Source organism: Bombyx mori, chromosome 12, assembly GCF_030269925.1.
Source record: "Bombyx mori chromosome 12, ASM3026992v2".
Taxonomy (NCBI): Eukaryota; Metazoa; Arthropoda; class Insecta; order Lepidoptera; family Bombycidae; genus Bombyx; species Bombyx mori.
In genome coordinates, this window is record NC_085118.1 from 6,420,134 (window position 1) to 6,442,989 (window position 22,856).

General features: G+C 38.3%; 1 long non-coding RNA gene across 1 annotated transcript; it reads right to left on the bottom strand.

Annotated features, from left to right (window-relative positions):
* Nucleotides 1-17,640: 17,640 nt before the first annotated feature.
* Nucleotides 17,641-20,831, bottom strand: LOC110385756 (uncharacterized). Its single transcript, XR_002431010.3, has 3 exons — nt 20,490-20,831; nt 19,363-19,494; nt 17,641-18,145 (listed from the first exon to the last, which is right to left on the bottom strand). It is a non-coding gene; the product is annotated as an uncharacterized LOC110385756 (long non-coding RNA).
* Between the last annotated feature and the right edge of the window lie 2,025 nt (nt 20,832-22,856).

The window sequence follows — 22,856 nt, forward strand, 5'->3', positions numbered from 1 at the left end:
AGTGTCTCCAAGGCCCTTCCGTATGCTGGTTTGGAGATTTGCGTGAAATACGTCTTAGCTACTCTACACGCGCCGTGAAAAAGAGCAATCGGGTAACGAAGGACAAAATTATCCGACTGACTCGGGGTATCCCGGGAATACTTGCGATACCCTCGCCTTACCCAAGCCTGTCTTTCTTCAGTTCCGTCTTTTCTGAGGCTTGTACGTCGATTGTTGAGAAACTTCGACATACCCCGCCATCATTTCCAAAATAAAGTAGGAAGTCAGGTGATTTCCTCTTTACTAAAAAAATTAATACTAATCCTAAATAAGTGAGATACAAACCTTTTTAACGGCACATTCATTTGATACATTTAAATAAAGTTTTAACAAAGTTTGAACTACAAAGTGATCGCATGGCGTTTTCATCTGATATCTCATCATTTTTTTTTCGTTTGAAACTGCAATAATCCGACCCTGGAATATAGTTTATTTATATTATATCATTTATATAGTACCTATATTGTTGGAAAAATAATACTTTTAACAACGAAATAAATTTCCTATAATATAGTAATTTCTTAAAGATATTTCTTACATTTGTTAAAGACAGCTAAGTTAAGAATAACCATTTTAAAATGACCAGATTCACAGAATTTCTGATTTTTTATTGTAAACGAATACTACCAATCACTTAAGGACATTATAAAGAGTTTCGATTAAAATCAGTAGCGTATATGTGCTTACGACAGCAACAGACATTGTTGTTTAATTGGCAGTTAGGTCGGTACTAAAATTTTACCTATTTCTACCGCGAAGCAGTCAGGCGTCTATTTACTATAGGCGATCCTTGTACTGCGTTTCTATCCATCCCCCCTCGTTCTTTCACATCCAGACATTAGTATATTAGACTATATTTCACTGACTGAACGACATTCAATTATCGGATCCGTGTATTCTTCCCCGGAAGGCCCCTCTTGAGTAGCGACATCGAGGCACTGCTCGGCATGGGGAACACGGTGATTCTGCTTAGTGTGGTGACTTATTGTGACCACATTGGGTAGAACTGCACAAAAATCGTTATTTAGGATGCCTACGCTTTAACGCGTTCATAAACGATCTTGCCTTCGAAATCGTTGGCTGTCCAACCTCGACTCACTTCCTCAAACATATTGTTTGTTTTCTGAGCACTGTCGATCTGGCATTGTTTAGGTTCGCAACTCTGCGCTTGTGTTCCATCGAAGTAATTTTAGGCGTCAATTCCGATTACCGACCTGTTGTCATGTAGTTCGGTCGTCCTTACGTCCCAGCCCTATCAGGAGGAGGACTATGGTGGATTGGCAGAAACTGACCATCAGCTTGGCACAAGCCTCCCCAGTAATCCTTTTTAAAGCCGGATTTTTCTCCGTCCATGACGGACATCGTCGGATCCATAGAAATCCTGACAAATCGTTTGGCCACAGTCATAAGCAATCCAATATGGAAGCAATCCAATAAATTCAATATGGAAGACTTCTACCACTGCATAAGACTCTCCCCCGAGCTCATGAAACTCCTAAGAGTTAGAACCACGTTAATCCGGACTAACGATCGTTTTCCCACCGCATTAAACTAGATCCGACTGTGTTGTTTGCAGCGGTACGTCAAATTACACTTAGACAAATCCCGTACACAAGGTGGGAAAATTATTTAGAAGGACTCTCATCCTCTCACCAAGTGTACTGGCGTCTCGCGACAATTCACAAATCGGAAACTAACGCTCATATACCCACTGGTACGCCCTTCAGGTCCACCCCTTGCTTTCGATGACGATGACAAGCCCGACTCACCACTTATTTCCTCCCGCATTAGCAGGAGAAATATCACATCCCCGATCACCCTCTTCGGCCAATCTAAGCCCTGGGCCAGGAAAGTCAAGTACCTGGGAGTCACCCTGGATGCATCCATGACATTCGGCCCGCATATAAAAACAGTCCGCGACCGTGCCGCAATTATTCTCGGCAGACTCTATTCCATGATTTGTAAGCGGAGTAAAATGTCTCTTCGGAACAAGGTGACAATTTACAAAGCTTGCATAAGGCCCGTCATCATCTACGCGAGTGTGGTGATCACTCTCGCGGCCCACACACACATAGACACCCTCGAATCCCTACAATCCCGCTTTTGCAGGTTAGCCGTTGGGGCTCCGTGGTTCGTGAGGAACGTTGACCTACACGACGACCTGGGCCTCGAATCAGTCCAGAAATACATGAAGTCAGCGTCGGAACAGTACTTCGATAAGGTTATGCGTCATGATAATCGCCTTATCGTTACCGCCGCTGACTACTCCCCGAATCCTGATCATGCAGAAGCCAGTCACCGTCGACGCCCTAGACACGTCCTTACGGATCCATTAGATTCAATAACCATTGCATTAGAAGTCTTCAGGTCTAGCACTAGGAACGGTAACCGTATTCGTCGAACTCGACAAAGAGGTCGACGTGCAACCTAACCCATGCATCAGCCCGTTGAGTTTCTCGCCGGATCTTATCAGCGGGTCGCGATTCCGATCCGCTAGTAGATTCATTCGCGAAGCAATTGCTCTTGAGCTGTTAGGTTTCCTTCAGAGGCGCTCAGGCAAATCCCACCCCTCCTGGCTGAGCCTTTGCTCGCGCACCAGTCCTGGTAAAACTGGAAACGCCTCCGGGCCACCAGTAATCTTTCAATCATAAAAAAAACACAAGCCCGAGTAACTGGCACGAGCTTCGAGTTCTTATATTTCTACCTCGTCTACTACTTCCTACTCGAGTAGGAATATGTCTTTCATGCATAGTAAACTCCAGATTGTAGACACCAATTTAGGTCAGTGATTCAGGAAGTAGCGCAACGAAATCAACCTCATGAAAGCACAGTTGCGCTCTTCAAAAGGGATCACCCACACGACCTCACGACCCGACACGACTACTAATATCTGATCCAAAATTAGGCGTGGTAACTCCATAAAAATCTTTGGTATCTACCACCCTCGACAGAGGGATGACGTTCGGTTCTTACATTAGGCCGGCACGTGACCGAACCGCGTTCATATTTGCTTGACTCTACCCAATGATTTGCAAGCGAAGTAAATTATCCCCTCGTAACAAAATTATACTCTACTACATCTAATACAAGAGATCCGTTTCCTCAGAAACTCTCCCCAGATCATCTAATCTCATTTTTGCAGGATAACCGTCAGAGCACCTCGATACATGAAGAATGTCGCTATCACGACGACTTAAATTTACAACTGACATTTAGAACCTTAAGCGTCAGAACCGTTCTTCGACAAAGTGGCGCGACGTGATGAACCTCTAATCGTGGCTGCTCCTAATTACATATCTGACCTTGGCGACTGGTAACGAAAGTCGCCGTCGCCGAAACATGCCTTGTGAGATCCCCGGATCTACTCTCGGGGACTCTTCAAACACCGGACACCGTCGTACTCGTCGATTATGATATTCGTCAATTATCAGTGGGTCGCAATTAAAACCCAGTGGTACATTCAGCAAAGCACTGCTCTTGCTAAGGCCAGTGTTAATCAGACGTAGTATAGCTGAAATAGCCCCTTAGGCTACCAACAAATAAGTTGGAAAAAAAATCAAATGTTTTCGTTTTAAGGCTAAGACATCCACAACACGATTAGCCTTCGACCAAATGTTTCTTTGTGTATGGTAGCATTTTGTGTGATATATTTGTTCATCTATAATTTAGTATTACAAAAAAAAAGCAAGGGCAAATCACAAAAACTAGTCAAACCTTATTACTCGTACTTAAAAGAGTTCACATTAATCGACTATGTAAACTATTCATTTAAAAGAATTCACTCACAGTTGTGAGTTTGATGTGTGATTTGACCAAGATATCATACGTGATCAAGAATCCGTTATCCAAATCAAGTTTCACGTCAGCGCAATCTCTTCTTCTTGGTCCTTTACATTTCTCGAAACGACTTGTGGCGAATGAAATGGGTCCCTGAAACAAATATCCGTAAACGTTTTAGGATAAAATTATATTTCTGATTCGACTTACGAGCTTTATAAAGCTCGGGCCCGCAATGCAGGCGTAAACAATGAATAGATTGAAACGAAACAAATTCTAAGCAAATTCAAAAAATAGCTTTGAAACATCATTGAAAATTAAGTACATTAATTGATCTTTTCACTCATTGTTTAATTGGAAGTGACTATTGACAAATAAATACAAACAGAGACAGTAGACTTAGTTTTTATTTATAAATGCACTTTTACTGATGATAATACAATAATTTCTATTACTCTGACCAAAAGCGACCAGATCAGGAGATCTGGATATTAGAAGGCCAAATTATTGAATATAATTAGTTAAATTAAACTTTGATAATTAAAACATATCAAGGCGATAAAAAAATACTTATAGTTAGTTTTAAAAGCATCTTTCTTGCTTTTAAATAATTAATTAGATATATATTTTGTTTAGCGAAAATAGTATTTAAACAAATTAAGTGGGATAATTACATTAAAGTTTGATGTTTTTTTTTTTAACTTATATTGTAAAGAATTTTTTTCTCCTACCTACGCCGAAAGTTCGGTTTTCCTTCCGCTGTACAGGGAAGAAAGTCTAAGTTTTCCTCCCTGGGTACTGACAAGTGCGCATGCGCGTTAGTGTCTACGTCTGCTCTCACGCATCTAAAATTCTCCGCCATTGTTGTGCTCGGGTAATTTGCAATATTGTGTTTAGTGTAAAAGTGAAATAAACAAAAGGCAATAAAATTTAATAGCGAAGTATTAAACAAAGTTGAGTTCATCAGACAGGTCTTTTTCAATTAGTAGTAGTTTATTTAAAAAATAAAAAGACAGTTAAATTGTTTTTTTTATGAGTGGAGGGCTAAGTACCCCACCCCCCTCCGGGGCTTCGCCTCTGGACCCCGGCTCGGTACTCCATGGGTGCTAAGTTTTTTACAATGTCGAATTTTCGGCCTGGTAGGAGAAAAAATGGTATGTGCAACGCGGGAAAAAAGTAGGATATCTCATGTGTAAAATTAAACATAAATAGAACGTAAGCGTAAATAAAACACGCGGGAGGAAATGTCCAACTTCTCATCCTTGGTGCACGCACAATGTACTATTTTTGCAGAAAAAAAAGCAAACTCACGTAATCAGGTTTTGGGTTTGCCGATGTCAAGACGGAGATAATAATAAATGTTAAACTCCATATATGTTGCATAATGTTCATTAAAGCTAAAATCTAGATTAAAAGTTCCAATATTGAAAGGCTTGTGTCTATTTCAAATGATAGACATACTATAGTTAATCTGTGTTCTTGAACAAAAATCAATGCACTCAATCAAATATGCCTTGATTGTTCTCGCTTTTTTTAATTTTCTGATCGTTGATTTATTTATCTATCGAAATTAAACCTATATCCTACACCCACTTTGTTTTGCTCAAAACGCTATACAAAACTGAGCGTTGAATTTGATTATTATCGTTATAGAAGAGTAGAGCATACTTTATTGTACACTAAAAATCACGTTGTGAACGTAATCTCATAATAATGCAAAAGTTAATGGAGTTGTCATCATCATCATCATCATCAGCCTTTATCTGCCCACTGCTGGACATAGGCCTTCCCCTACGCCTTCCACATAATGCGGTCCTCCGCCTTCCGCATCCAACGACTTCACGCCGTGCGCACTAAGTTGTCAGTCCACCTGGTTGGAGGACGCCCCACGCTCCTTGTACACATCCGTGGCCTCCATTCGAGGACTTTCCTCCCCCAATGGAGTTGCACATTGTTAATTATTGCCGAATTTTTAAGCTACTAATAAGGAGTTTCAGGCTACCCTTCTGTTCGAAATGAAACTATTTATGACAATCTTATGCCGGCAATCATTAATGAGCATGGGCCGTATAGCCCGTGGCTATTACGAGTTCGTGCGGATTTCACAAATTGCTCCATGAACTTTAAACATGATCAATGAGGGTTTTATATCAGTACAAGTTCCCTTTTCTTAAGTGGGATTCAAATTACATATCATGTTTGATTTTGGCATAAGCTAACCGGCTTGAGATAGTAAATCCTGTGTTCTAATCTACGTAGCTCCTATGCGTGTGAAGTTTAGTTTCCACGACCAAATATTCTTATGTTTTATTTCTTTCCGTTTGTATTTTTCGTCAAATTAGTTTTGTAAGGTTCAGTGTACCCAGGCCTCCTCTGAACGGACCAAAACAACATCATAGCCATTTACCATATACAAGTCACGCCTAGTTACTTCAGTAAGTACATGATAATGGTTCAATGGGAGTATAATGATCTAAAATGCTTGAAGGAAAGTGGTTAATAGCGAGACATAAAAGCTCATTAGAGAACGAAGGTTCCCAGTTTTTTAGCTAAATTTAAAAATAGTACTTAACATTAAGCTTATTATTATTTATTCTTTATTTGTACACACTGTTAATATAATACAGTAATTGCGATAAGATATAAAAAATGGCGAGCTTAACTCAACAATTGAGTTATCTACCAGCTAACCGTTCTCAAAGAAGGAAAGCTTTACATGAGTGGGTAGATGAGTACAATCTAATTAATTTAATTATTTATACTATAGACATTAACAATAAAAATAATAAAAATAAACACTAATACATAATATATCAAACTATATACATACACAATTACACACATAAATATATACATACACGTACATATATAATGAAATACATAAAATAAATACATATAAATAATACTAAATTGACAGATAGTGCTCCTTTAATGCCTTCCTGAAAACTTCAAGTGAGGGACTTGCACGGATTGAGTGTGGAACTGAGTTCCACAGACGCACAGAGTGCACAGTGAACGAACCACCGTAGCGGCTGGAGGAGTGAGGGGGAAAATTAAGGAGAAGGGATCTACTTGTACGACAGGGTACACCACGGGGCATCTGGTACTCGAAGCGCTCACGGAGGTACTGGGGAACAGCTGGGTTATTGAGGATGTTGAACAGCATACATAAAACATGTGCATCACGGCGAAGTCGGATAGGCAACCAATTAAGTTGTGATCTGTACTGCGAGACATGATCATATTTGCGTAAACCAAAAATAAAGCGTATGCATAAATTTTGTAACCTTTCCAGTTTGTTCCATAGCCCCTCCGCGGCGTCGAGGAAACAGACATCCGCATAGTCAAGGAGAGGAAGCATAAGGGATTGGGCCAGGGTGACTTTAGCTTCAAAGGGCAAGAAACGCTGAAGACGCTTGAGAGACTGAAACGTGCAATGCACTTTCCTGCTAACTAAATTTATCTGACTAGACCAAGAGAGATGACAATCAAGAACGATACCTAGGTTTTTTGCTGTTTTAGAATAAGCGATTGGAATTCCATCTAGCGTCACAGGGGGCAAATTAATGTGGTCAATCGTGTTGTACCTATAGGAACTAGCAATTACTATGACCTGTGATTTTGATGGATTCACAAGAAGTCCAAAAGATTTAGCCCAAGCACTAATTCTATCAAGATCTCCATTGATTTCAGCAATAGCTAGAGCAACATCATCAGCTTTAAAATGTCTATAAATCTGCAAATCGTCAGCGTAGAGATGGTAGTGAGAAGTCAGCACCTGAGTGATTTCGTTAATAAAAATAGAGAAAAGCAGAGGAGATAGTACGCCACCTTGAGGTACACCCACAGTTATTCCACCATTTCGATGTAGCATCATCAGAGCGGACACATTGCGAGCGTCCCCGAAGATAAGATTCAAACCAGGTTAGAGCAAGTGGAGATACATTAAGAGATCCAAGGATACTTAGAAGGATGTCAAAGTCTACTGAGTTAAAAGCACTGCTGAAGTCCAATAAGGCCAACACGGTTAGCTGCCCCACATCAATCGCGTGGCGAATGTCGTCGGTGACCTTGAGCAATGCAGTGACCGTGCTGTGGCCTTGGCGGAAATCAGACTGAAAAGAGTTGAGGAGATTGTTTTTATTAAGATAGACAGTGAGCCTTTCTCAGTGAGAGTCTTTGGACTAAACCCTCCAAGACTTTAGAGAGAATGGGAAGTATTGAGATTGGACGAAACTGAGAAAAAGAGGAAGGATTAGGGACCTTAGGAAGTGGGAGAACATGAGCCTTTTTCCAGCTACTTGGGAATGAGCCTTTTGAGAGAGAGAGAAGTTAAGAATATATGTAATGATAGGGATAAGCTCATCCACAAGCACGAGGATCATCTGAAGGTGAATCCCATCCTCACCCACAGCCCTAGTGGAAATAGAAAGGATGGATCTCTTAACGTCACACTCTGTAACCGGAGTGAAAGTAAAAGGAGTGCACATGGGTAAAGGCCTTTTGGAAAGTTGTAAAAGTGTAGATGACTTAGTACTGTCATTAAGAATAATGGGAGCTTGAGAGAAATGCTTATTTAAAGCGTCGAGGTTAATAGTAAAGGAAGTTTCGTTTAAGTGTTTGCCAATGCCTAGTGAATTAAGGAATTTCCAGATTTGGCATGTGTTCAGACCTTCTAGGGAGCTATGAATATGGCGTCTTTTGGCATCTCTACACATCCGATTGCAACGATTACGAAGTTTCTTGTAAGTTATAAGATTGTCTTCCGTTGGGAGCTTTCTGTATCTGCGTTTAGCCTTATCTCTCCTGGCCATCATCCGCTTAATTGAGTCGGATAACCAAGGCGAGGGTAACTGTTTAACTCTGACACGTCTGATGGGAGCATGGTTATCATAAAGAAGCGAGATATTTTTATTGAAAGAAAGAACCATGTCATCAACCGTGTCAGAGCCGAAGACAGTCGACCAGTCAACATTCCTCGCGTCAGCCCGCAATCGCTCCACGCCTATACCCTTGAAGCTACGAAGGAAAAGGTATTTGGGTTTGGGCTTAGGAGGACGAATCTTGTAGGAGAGATAAATTAAATCATGATAGGAAAAAGGAGCCGATAGTTGTCCGTGCGTAGCAACCATGTTGGATTCAGAAACAATAATTAAATCCAGAAGGGAGTGGTCTTGATATTGAGGTGCACGGTGTGTAGCTGCAAGAGGGAGGATATTTAAATTGAGAGAAGTAACTACCGCACGAAGTTTCTCAGCACGGCTGTCAGATTTCAGAAGGCAGGTGTTAAAATCATCAAGAATTATTGTATGATCATAAAGGGGGGAAAGAGATTCAAGTTTGAATTCGAAAGAAGAGAAATAGTCAACATGAGAAGAGGGGCTATAAAGAACGCCTAGAAGAAGCTTAGTATGGTGAAAGGAGATCTCAATAAATAGGTTTCCTGCGGACTGCGTATATTCACCTGGGGACGCATCAATAACTTTAGAAGGAATATCAGAACGAAGATAAATCGCTACGCCACCTCCTCCTTTCCCTATTCTGTCGTTGCGTAATAAGCGATACCCAGGTAGAGAGTACTGAGTAGAGGGAAGAGCAGGTTTCAGAAAGGATTCAGAGATGAGGACTGCATGAACGACACTGGAATCGAAAGAGGATAAGAGATCGGGATAGTGGGAAGGGACACTCTGTGCGTTTATGTGGACGATGTTGAGGAACTTAGGAAACGGCGAAAATTTTGCTTGAATCAAGTCTCGCAGATGAGTTGAGTCATCATCCTCACTAAACGCACTACCATAGCTTATGTCAGACGAGCTTGAGGAAGAGCATGAGAAGAAGGCATCATCAATATCTAAATTTGTCATACTAAGATAATATAATATAAATATATAATAAACGAAAATATAGTAAAATAATAAAAAACACTAAATAAAATAAAGCTAACGTAAAACTAAAATCTAAAGATTTACAACTGTAACTTACTTCACAAACGCTCCTTTCGTGATTGGCAAAGCACTAAACTCTAAGTCAGAAACTGTACATATTAAAAACAAAACGCAAATCCTACTGAAATAAGAGAAAACCTTTACTGAATATAAGGTTTTAATAAGCTAAAATTAACAGTAAAATTTGCTTTGATTACATTAGATACATTGACAAATAACGAATAAAACAGATTGACAATGACATCAACTTATGGCTGATAATTTCAACTAAGAAGTTTACATCATTCTCCCGCACTATTTTAAAATATAATCTTTCAAAAATCCTGGCGTTTTATGGACGCGACCAGATCTACGAAGTGTTGGATCCGGCGGTGGTAATTCTGTCTCTAGCTCTCTGCTATTATCAAGTACCACAGGTCCCGCTTCATTGGATGAAGGAATCTCCAAGTTTTGGTCTTCTGTTTCTGGAAGTGGTTCTGCGACGTTATGATAATCAATAGTGTGTTCATTATCTATTCGCAGATCTACCCTTTCTGAACCCAATGGTGCTAGATGACGATTCGACACTGTTGTTTCTCGGCCATCTGGAAGCCGAATGTATGAAAAGTCAGGATTGCTGTGTATCAATTCAACCTCTTTTACTAATGGCTGATATTTATTTGTACGATTAAATTTCTTCATCAAGACTTGTCCAGAATTTGTAAGCCACGATGGAACAGAAGTGCCGTTAGTAGATCTTCGAGGGTGTCTAAACATTCTTTCATGTGGAGTGCAATTTATGGTTGTACAAAGTAATGATCGAATTGAATGTAAGGCTTGTGGTAATACTTGTTCCCAATTTTCTACCGAAAGATTCTTCGTCTTCAGGGCCAAAAGAATCGTTCTCCAAAGAGTAGAATTCAATTTTTCTACTTGACCGTTACCTTGAGGGTTATAAGCTGTAGTTCTACTAGTGGCAATACCTCGAACATGTAAAAATTCCTGTACTTCAGCAGAAAGAAATGCTGTTCCGCGATCTGAATGAACGTAAGAAGGCATGCCAAATATCATAAACAAGTTGTTAAGATGTTTAATCACTGTTTTCGAGCTTACATCTGAGCATGGGAATGCAAACGGGAAACGTGAAAATTCGTCAATCACGGTAAGTATGAATTTGTTATTATTATTTGTTGGAACTGGTCCTTTAAAATCTATGCTAAGGCGTTCAAAAGCAGCCGTCGCTTTAACAAGTTTCCTCTGGTCATCAAAGGTATTTCGGAAGAATCTAGGTTTTATTTCAGAGCAGGTTCGACAAGATTTTGTCATTGTTCTGACTTCTTCAATAGAATAGGGAAGGTTTTTAGAGCGAACCCAGTGAAACATTCTTGTTACCCCTGGATGACAAAGAGCCTCATGCAGCGAGAAAAGTTATGCAGTACGTGTTTCTACAGTGGCACAAACTCGGGATAGTGCATCAGCAGCATAGTTCTCTTTCCCCGGTCTGTATATAATATCGTATTTGAAAGCAGCAAGTTCCAGTCGCCATCTTTGAATCTTTTCATTCTTTATCTTACTTGAATGTTTCATATTAAACATAAAAGAAACCGAGCGTTGGTCAGTAACCAACTTAAAGTGTCTACCAATAAGGAAATGTCTCCATTTCTTCAATGATTCCACAATGGCGTACGCTTCTTTTTCAATGGCTGAATGGTTTTGTTCGCTTGAATTTAACGTTCTTGAGAAAAACGCCACTGGTCTAGAATTTTGCGTAAGTACTGCTGCAATGGAATGATCGGAAGCGTCAGTTTCCACTGTAAAAGGTATATTTTCATCAATTGCATGTATAGAAGACTTTGCGATATCATTTTTCAAGCTTTCGAAACATTTAATTTGCTCGCTTGTGAGTGGAAAAATCGTCGTATTAGCAAGTGAGTGGATCCGTTCAGAAAATTTTGGAATCCACTTGGAATAATGTGCGAACATGCCGAGTGTCCTTCTTAAGGTCGGTAAATCGCTTGGTGGAGGTAAATTAATCAGTGGCTTGAGTCGCTCATTGTCAGGTTTAATTATGTATTTCTTTGCGGCATTCATAAAACTTTCTAAGTTATGATCGTGTTCTTCAAGAGTACGGCCAGAAATAGTTATATCATCAAGATACGCATATGTGTTTTGAAGCTTCTCTTTTCTTATAATCCAATCGATTGTTCGCTGGAAGCTCGAAACACCATTTGTTACTCCAAAAGGAATACGCCTGAACTGGTACAAATTTCCCAGTGCTTCAAAAGCGGTAAATTTCCTTTCTTCGGGTAGTATAGGTATTTGATGGTACGCGTTTTTCAGGTCTATTAGGCTAAAAATTGTATTATTTGCCACTTTCGAAACTAAGTCCTCAATGTTTGGTAAAGGGTACGCGTCGAGTTCTGTGTAACGATTAATTGTCTGAGAGTAATCAATTACAAGGCGTTTTTTATGAGTTTCGCTTTTTGAAGTGAAACTTCCTTATCGGCGTTGGAAAAAAATTTACCGTCACATTTTTCGGTTACGCGTCACATTTTTCCGTTACGCGCCATCTGTTTTGTATTCATGTCTATGATAATAAAATCCTTTTGTTTAAACTTTATCTAATTTAACTTTTTTGTATTCATGTCTATGATAATAAAATCCTTTTGTTTAAACTTTATCTAATTTAACTTTATTTAACCAATTTCTAGAAAGTTGCATGTAGATCATTTTTCGAAAAATAAGGCCATAAAGAAGTTTCACTTCTTACGTGTGTACACTAGTACACGCACACATTTTTTGTTATTAGTACTTGGGCCCTCCACGGTGATTTACTTTCTTCAATCACGCCCTCTGCTATAAGGTTTCTGATTTCTTCTTTAATAAATTCACTATCCTCTTTGTTGTGCCTTCGAGACTTTATAGCAATAGGTTTGCAGTTGGGAGATACATTCGCAAAAAGCGGTACAGCTGGTACTGATGCTTCAGCTACGTTACATACTTGAAGTGGATGTTTTGGCCCACCGAAAGAGAACTCTAGCGATGAATGTTCTTCGAGGACGTCATGGCCGATAATTATATCAGCACAAAGATTTTTCACGATAAGAAGATTCACATTACCATATCTATGATTTCCGATTTTCAGGGTTTGCCAAGTTTGACCTTCTACTTGTGAAGTATAATTAAGAGAGGCCATAGAAATAGTCTGATTGCAGGATTTTCTTTTTAACCCGCATAGTCTTGCAAAGTTGTCATTTATAAAACTGATGGAGCTGCTGGTATCGAGAAGTGCTTCTGCTCTTATTCCTCGAATATAAGCGGGTACAGTAGCTTTACGTAATGAAGAAGGTGACGCTGCTGTGATACAAGCGGAAAGATCTTCAGTACCTACTACCACAGAATTTATAGATTTAGAAGAGCTTCTACAAACAGTGGCAAAGTGCCCCTTCTTGTTACAGAGTTGACAAGTCTTTTCAAAGGCAGGGCAGTTCTTACGAGGATGTATTTGACCCCCACAAAAGAAACATTTTTGCCGTCGAGGATTATTAACAGAAGAGCAAGTCTCGTTGTGCAGAGTTTGTGATTTCGAAGAGACTAATGTTGGTTCTTTTGGAGCAACAGCATTTAAAGAGACAGTATTGAAGTTTTGAGAGTTGATCTCTGCAGTTTCTAGAGAGAGTGCTTGGTTGTAAGCTTGATCAAGTGTTAGAGTTAAGTTTTCTAAAAGCCTTTGTCTGATTTTATGCGATGATATACCGGATATGAAAGCATCGCGTACGCTATCGTTTTTGTTTGTTTCTGCATCAACAGCCACAAAATCACAATCTTTGGAAAGTAGTTTCAAAGCTTGTAAATATGTGTCAATACTTTCTTCTGGTCGTTGTTTCCTTGTTGCTAACATATGTCTAGCAAAAATCAGATTTTTTAGTTTTACATACAGTTTTTGCAGTATTGTGATCGCTTCTTCGTAGTTTGTAGCTTCGCTTATATATGTGTAGATATTTGGTGATATATGGTTTACCAAAAGTTGAAACTTTATACTGTCCCATTTTTCTGGCGGACGAACCGACTGTGCATCTGTTTCTGGAGCGGTCGGCTTCTGCACGAAAATGAAGTTTTCGAAAGTTTTACGCCAATGTATCCAAGCTCTCGTACTAGAGCTATCTGACGGGTCGATATCAAACCTTTCAGGGCGGAGATATCTATCCATTTTTTTATTTATTTAGCTTATTAAATTGAAATAAGAGAAAACCTTTACTGAATATAAGGTTTTAATAAGCTAAAATTAACAGTAAAATTTGCTTTGATTACATTAGATACATTGACAAATAACGAATAAAACAGATTGACAATGACATCAACTTATGGCTGATAATTTCAACTAAGAAGTTTACATCACCTACTCTCATTGTCACAAATATGTTAAGTAAGTGTATAATCTATAATGAAAATATAAAACTTAAGAGTTGGCTGTATGGCTTAGTTCCATTGCCTTTCTCTTCTAGAAAAACCCTACTACTACTATTAAGTGTATAATCTATGATTGACACTTATCTATCTGTCAGTTCTAATACAATCAAAATTTTATGTTGGTAATTTTGAAAGTTGATCGAAATAATGTTCAAAAACGCATTACAACTACCTCAAATAGATAACTAAGTTTTTCATCTATAAATTACTTCAAGATACCGCCATACTACTTTCGACGAGTCGTCCTCTTGCCGGTTTCTCGCTCTGCCGCTGATTTTGGTGCCGTCTTGGGTTCGTCATGAGATTTCCCAGACGACTGAGGAACGCCTTGCTCTTTTTGAGCCGAGGGAAACTTTGTTTTCAGATGCTGAAGTTCAAACATTTGCTCAATCTTACTGCGTTTATTATCCGGGAGAAGGACGATTATTTTCCCATCTGTTGTCCAGCAGCGCTTAACGCCAAAATGAGAGCGGGCCTCCAGAAAGACATCATGACGTGATTTGGTCAAAAATTCTGAAATGATGACCTTAGATCCCTTCAGGAGTGTCTTGTTCTTCCATACTTCATTGCATCGCCTCAGACTCAAGAACCTGACTAATATAGGCCTAGGCTTACTGGTGTTGGAGCCTAATCGATAGCAAGCAGTTAAATCCTCTTCTGTGCATCCAGTCAACTTCATTTGGTTGGTTAATATACCCACAATTGCTGTTTCTGGGTCTGTGGCATCTGACTCCGGGATTCCATGAAACAGAAGGACCTTACGACGCGATGCCATCTCATGCCTGTCCAACCCCAAGAGAACAAGCTCCATCTGTGACCTCAGCATATTGAGTGTTTGTAGTGTGAGATTCCGGAATGCAATGAAATCTTGTGATAACTTGCCTAGGTCCGTGTGTGGTGACTGGTGACTGCTCAGCATTGCTTCAAACTCGGTCATCCGCTGCACAACGCTTGATTCCACGTCTTGTAACTTAGTGTACAGATCCATGATGTGGCGCTATTGATGATATGGCAGTAGTGATGATGTGAAGTGATATTGATAGAAAGAACTTGTTATGAGCTGTTGTGAAGCAAGTTTTGGAACTCAAATTATAACATTTAGATATGAATAGGTACAAATATATATTTTTAACAATTAAAAACACTGAGAGCTCAACAAACTAGTGTATACACTTCAACTACCCACAGTAGAAAAAAAAGCTTAATTGTATTCAGGTTGAAAAATAGATTGGTAATTAAGTTTTAATACATAAATAGTTTTTTTTTTTAAATTAGGCAGGGTAGCGGTACCTTCTCATGCTGACTCACAATACGCCCTACTATCAGTTCACAATACGTCCTACCACCAGGTCCTTTGTTTTAATTGAATAAAACGAAAAGGCGAGAACAATTATATGTTAACCGGTTATAGGAGACCACTATAACCTGAATGCCGTCGCAGATACTAATAAAAGATTGAAGTTAGAAAAGTTTCGATACACCAACTGCTTATCTTTCGAATTGGGCCCCATTATTTTCATTATTTCTTTAGTCCAAAGACTTTTCGCAATGCGACTGTGTCGCTCTATGACATTATGTCACTGCAACATAAGTTATTTTTAAATTAACTTAAGTACCTACTATGAGAATAAGTATCGCTTCCTTTGATAGAGATTTGTCATCGTCTTACACCCCATAACATATTTTCTTTAAGGATATTTTGAAAATATTGCTTAAACATTTGGTAGCAGTCAAACATTTTTGTTCCTAAATACTCGTAGTTGGAGTTTGAAGTTTGCGTTTCGGTTTGATGGGTGGGGCAACCGTTGTAACTATACTGAGATCTTACAACTTATATCTCAAGGTGGGTGGCGTATGGGTATGGAGCCAAATGCAATTTTTAAAACTCCATACACTTTGTATTAGTAAAATGTTTGTGTACCGGGCTATTAATAGGTGCAATGAGACCTCCTCTGTTTGTGACAGAAAAAGATCTGGCCGTCCACGTAGTGTTCGTACGAAAAAGGTGGTCAAAGCAGTAAAGGAAAGAATTCGAAGAAATTCTGTCCGAAAGCAAAAGATTTTATCTCGAGAGATGAAGCACCTAGAACCATGTCGCGTATTTTAAAAGATGACTTAAGACTTGCAGCCATAAGAGACGTACTGGTCATTTCTTAACTGATAATTTAAAAGAGAATAGGGTGGTAAAATCGAAACTTTACAACTACTGAAGCGGTACGCAAAGGGAGGTCATAGAAAATTTTGGTTTACGGATGAGAAATTTTTTACAATTGAGCAACATTTTAACAAACAAAATGACCGTATTTATGCTCAAAGCTCTAAGGAAGCTTCCCAATTAGTCGATAGAGTGCAACGTGGGCACTATCCGATTTCAGTGATGGTTTGGTGGGGTATTAGCTATGAAGGAGTGACTGAGCCATACTTTTGTGAAAAAGGTATCAAAACATCGGCACAAGTGTATCAAGATACCATTCTTGAGAAGTGAAGCCCCTTAACAACACTATGCTCAATAATCAAGAATGGTCCTTCCAGCAAGACTCGACGCCAGGTCATAAAGCTCGGTCTACGCAGTCTTGGTTGGAAACGAACGTTTCGGACTTCATCAAAGTTGAAGACTGGCCGTCGTCTAGTCCCGATCTTAATCCGCTGGATTATGATTTATGGTCAGTTTTAGAGAGTACGGCTTGCTCTAAACGCTATGATAATTTGGAGTCCCTAAAACAATCCGTACGATTGGCAGTGAAAAATTTTCCCATGGAAAGAGTGCGTGCTTCTATTGATAACTGGCCTCACCGTTTAAAGGACTGTATTGCAGCCAATGGAGACCACTTCGAATAAGCTTTTAATACTTTAAATTATTTTATATTTATGTATTAAACTAACACACTGTAAAAGTAATAAATGTTATTTGCAATAGATTTTTTTTCCTTTGTCTCAGTATTTATGGCAAGACTAGGTATATTTTTTTTATTGCCTTTGTAGACCGACAAGCATACGGCCCACCTGATGGTAAGTGGTCACCGTCGCTCATGGACGTCAGCAATGCCAGGAGCAGAGCCAAGCCGCTGCCTACCATAATTATAGACTTTTTAACAATAAAAATTGTACAATATAAGTTTTTTAATTTAAAAACGACGACTATTTATCGTAGCAGGACATCCCATCACTAAATACGTCTATGGCCTTACGTTATATAAGCATAACGCTGTTTAATTTTATAATACAACTTTTTTAAGGCAACTTTCTAGAGTCACACAGCGCCATAGACCTATATAAGTATAGTGCCATAGACATATAGTACACAGCGCACATATATTATAACAATGGGCGGATTGTGTCGATATATAATGACAGCTGTGACAGGATTATGACGATTTTAATAATTCTGTCAATGAAGCAAAACAAAAAACAAATGATAAAAATAATACGATTTCTTTAAAATGTCATTTATTAGAATTCATTAAGTAGAACAATCAATGACGAAAAAAGTATAATTATGTATGTATTAAATGTTATAGTATTTTTAGAAGTGTTTTAAAAGTTGCATTCCAAATAATGACTGGAATAAGACTTACATAATGTTTGTGGTAGTCATAAAATTAATCTTAAACAGTTTAAAGTAAGTACTGTAAATTTTAGCTATTTTATTTCCGAAAATCATTAACCATTATTTTTACAAAAAAATATTTGTGGCGTAACGAATTATTTAATGAACGGTAGCGTTTCATCTCATTGAAAATATTTTTAATCAAACATATTTTTATATACTTAGACTAGACCTTTTTCGGTGACATTATCACTTCCAGAATTGCACACAAAAAATTGCATTCACTGCCGGCGAAGACTGTACGAAAAGTCCAGTTCCCGTAAAAATAATTTCCATTGAAGTACTTCTGCGATAGATCTTGAACATCTATTTTGAAAACATAATGTCCCTAAAAGAAGGTAGAGAAAAATCCACATTACTTTGTCTTTAATTATTCAACCATTAACAGAACTGTAATTTATTATTTTTCTTAAAAGGAAATGATATATTTGATTATCATTAAATTAGATTGGAAAACAATAATAATATATTTTATATAATTCTATATCATATATCTTAATCTATAATTCTATATCTTAGTACCTATTCCTGAAAATTGCTTTTGTACGATTCGGGTAACCGGTAATAATATAGATATTTCGCCATTAACAACAACAAATATTATATAATACGTATACTTTGCGTCGATCCTACTCAGTGGAATAAGGGAGAGAGGCAAAACAAGGTCTTCGAACCACCATCCATTGACTAAAAGTCAATCGGCCAAATTATTAGATCCAAAACATTATTTACATTTTTCAGTCGTACTTACCACTCACTCTGTAGCATTAAAATGTAACTTTTAGATCAAACTATAAAGTTATTTATTAAAATAAAAGGTAAATTCTGCCACCTACCTCGAGACCTGAGTTCTAAGGTCTTCAAGGTCAATTATTATAGTACAAAGGCAGCCCCACCTTTGGAACTGAAACGTATCACGGCAGAAATAGGCAGTGAGGTGGTTCCAATCCCTGCGAACTCACAAGACTTCCCACCACCTATAGGATGTCTTGTCTTGAGCGGTACAAGGGTTTTACTGTATTTTTCGGGTCGATGATGTGAGGATAACTGCCGAGCGTCATGACTGCGACGCTCACCAGTGACCAATCGTGGCGGCCGATGTTCGTCTTCTGTGAATGCATTTTCTCGCAGAGGCAGGTAGCGGACCGTGACCGAGAGCATTGCTTTTTTTTCCTACTTACCAGTTGCCGCCAAACTGTGACTCATAGGGATTTCACCCAATTCCTTGGCCGCTACGTTTTCTAAGCCCTTTCGTACGCTGGTTTGGAAATTTGTGAGGAATGCATCTTAGCTACTATACACACGTCGTGAAAAAAAGCAATCCGGTAACGGAGAACCCAATTCTCCGACTGAGTCGGGTATCTTGGGAATACTTGCAATACCTTCACCTTACCCAAGCCAGTCTTTATTCAATTCTGTCTTTTCTAAGACTCGTACGTCGATTGTTGAGAAACTTTGACATACCCCGCCTATCACTTCCGAAATAAAGTCGGAAGACTAAAAAAAATAAAATTAATACCAAGCCTAAATAAGTGAGATACAAACCTTTTTAACGGCACATTCTTTTGATACATTTAAATAAATTTTGAATAAAGATTGAACTAGATAGTGATCGCATGGCGTTTTCATCTGAAATCTCATCATTTCTTTACCGTTTGAAACTGCAACAATTCGACCCTGGAATATAGTTTAATTATTTATTGTTGGAAAAATAATACTTTCTACAACGAAATAAATTTCCTAGAATATAGTAATTCCTTAAATTAAGACATTTCTTACATTCGCTAAAGACAGTTAAGTTAAGAATAACCATTTTAAAATGACCAGATCACAGAAATCAGATTTTTAAATTGCAAACGAATACCACCGGTCATCTAAAGACATTAGGTAGAGTTTCGATTAAAATCAGTAGCGTATATTGCTTTCGACAGCAACGGACATTGTTGTTGTAATTGGTAGTTAATTACTCGTGGTAGAGCGTGTTAGAAGCCACATAGGTCGGTTCTAAAATCTTGCCTACTTCTACTGCGAAGCAGTCAGGCGTGTATTTACTATAGGCGGCCCTTGTACTGCGTCCCCTTACTATAACTGCTCAAAAATGATCTTAAATCGTAATTTAAGACGCCTACGCCTCGAGGCGTTCATTGACGATCGCGCCTTCGAAATCGTTGGCCGTCCAACCTCGACTCATTTCCTCATACATATTGGAGCACCGGTCATCGTCGTACTTGTCGATTATGATGAAGAGTTCGACGAGAAAACTAACCCTTAGACACAACCCACTGAGTTTCTCGCCGGATTATATCAGTGGGTCGCGATTATAGCCCAGTGGTACATTCTGCGAAGCACTGCTCTTGCTGAGGCCAGTGTTAGCCAGACGTAGTATAGCTGGAATAGCCCCTAATAGGCTACCAGCGAATAAGTTAAAAAAAAAGTCAGACGTTTTCGTTTCAAGGCTAAGACATCCATAACACGATTGAGCTTTCGACCAAATGTTTCCTAGTATGTGGTAGCATTCATTTTCTGATATCTTTGTTCATCTATAATTTGGTATCACAAAAAAAAAACAGGGTCTAAAATAGTCAAAGTCAAAAATACTTTATTACTCGTACTTTTAAAAGAGTTCACATTAATCGACTATGTAAACTATTTATTCACAAGAATTTACTCACAGTTGTGAGTTTGATGTATGATTTGACCAAGATATCATACGTGATGGAGATTCCGTTGTTCAAATCAAGATTCACGTCGGAGCAGTCACTTCTTCTTGGTCCTTTACATTTCTCGAAACGACTTACGGCGGTTGAAATGGGTCCCTGAAACAAATATGTATCTGTAAACGTTTCAGGATAAAATTATTTCTCTGATTCGACTTACGAGCTTTGTAAAGCTCGGGCCCCAATGCAGGCGTAAGCAGTTAATAGATTAAAACGAATCAAATTCTAAACAATAGCTTTGCACAAAACACCATTGAAAATTAAGTACATAAATTTATCTTTTCACTCATTGCTTAATTTAAAGTGACTATTGACAAATGAATAGAAACAGAGACAATAGACTTAGTTTTTATTTATAAATGCACTTTCACTTATGATAATACAATAATTTCTATTAATTTGACCGAGACCGACCAAATCAAGAGATCTGGATATTAAGATGGCTAAATTCTTGAATATAATTGGTTAAATTAAACTTTAACAATTAAAACATATCCAGACGATAAGGAAAATTCTTTTCTTTTAGTTCGTTTTAAAAGCATATCTCTTGCTTTCAAATTAGATTTATATTTTTGTGTAGAGAAAAATAAGTAGTATAATATGTAGTATTTAAATAAAATAAGTGGGATAATTACATTCAAGTGAAGTCGTCGTGGCCTAAAGGATAAGACGTCCGGTGCATTCGTGTTGAGCGATGCACCGGTGTTCGAATCCCGCAGGCGGGTACCAATTTTTCTAATGAAATACGTACTCAATAAATGTCCACGATTGACTTCCACGTGAAGGAATAACATCGTGTAAAAAAAATCAAACCCGAAAAATTATAATTTGCGTAATTACTGGTGGTAGGACCTCTTGTGAGTCCGCGCGGGTTGATACTACCGCCCTGCCTATTTCTGCCGTGAAGCAGTAATGCGTTTCGGAGTGAAGGGTGAGGTAGCCGTTGTCACGGAGATCTTAGAACTTATATCTCAAGGTGGGTGGCGCATTTACGTTGTAGATATCTATTCTTCTAGGGTTTTAGTAACCACTTAACACCAGGTGGGCTGTGAGCTCGTCCACCCATCTAAGCGATAAAAAACTTCAATTTTGATCGTTTTATTTGGAAACGTATAAAGTAAGGTTTTTTTTTGTAGAAAAAAAGCAAACTCACGTAATCAGGTTTTGGGTTTGTCCATGACAAGACAGAGATAATCATAAATGTTAAACTCCAAATATGTTGCATAATGTTCATTAAAGCTAAAATCAAGATTAAAAGTTCCAATATTGAAAGGTTTGTGTCTGTTTCAAATGATAGACGAATAGAATGATGATAGTGTTTTTCAACAAAAATCAATGCACTCAATCAAATATTCCTTAATTGTGCTCACTTTTCTGCTAATTTTCTGATCGTTAATTTATTTATTTATCGCAACCTCTAGCCTACGCCCACTTTGTTTTGCTCAAAACGCTATATAAAACTGAGCGTTGAATTTGATCATTATCGTTATAGTAGAGTAGAGTATACTTTATTGTACACTAAAAATCACGGTGTGAACGTAATCTCATAATAATGCAAAAGTGAATGGAGCTGCCACAGCCCACAGACGTCCACTGCATTGTAAATTATTTCAAATTTTTTAAGCTACTAATAAGGAGTTTCAGGCTACCCTTCTGTTCGAAATGAAACTATTTATGACAATCTTATGCCGGCAATCATTACTGAGCATGGGCCGCATAGCCCGTGGCTATTACGAGGTCGTGAGGATTTCACAAATCGCTCTATGAACTATAAACATGATCAATGAGGGTTTCATATTCCTCCTTAAAAACTTATTTTATTTTTATTAACTTATAAAGTTCCTTTTCTTACGTGGGATTCAAATTAAATATCATGTTTGATTTTGGCATAAGCTGACCGGCTTGAGATAGTAAATCCTGTTTTCTAATCTACGTAGCTCCTGTGCGTGTGAAGTTTAGTTTCCAGGATCAAATATTCTTATGTTTTATTGCTTTCTATTTATATTTTTCGTCAAATTAGTTTTGTAAGGTTCAGTGTACCCAGGCCTCCTCTGAACGGACCCAAACAACATCATGGCCATTTACCATATACAAGTCACGCCTAGTTACTTCAGTAAGTACATAATAATGGTTCAATGGAAGTATAATGATCTAAAATGCTCGAAGGAAAGTGGTTAACAGCAAGGCATTAAAGTTTATTAGAGATATACTTAGTATTAAGCCTAATTGTCTTTCGATCGGTAGAATGGTAATCAAGTTTTAGAAGTTTTAGAAGTCGTTGTGGCCTAAAGGATAAGACGTCCGGTATATTCGTATGTAGCG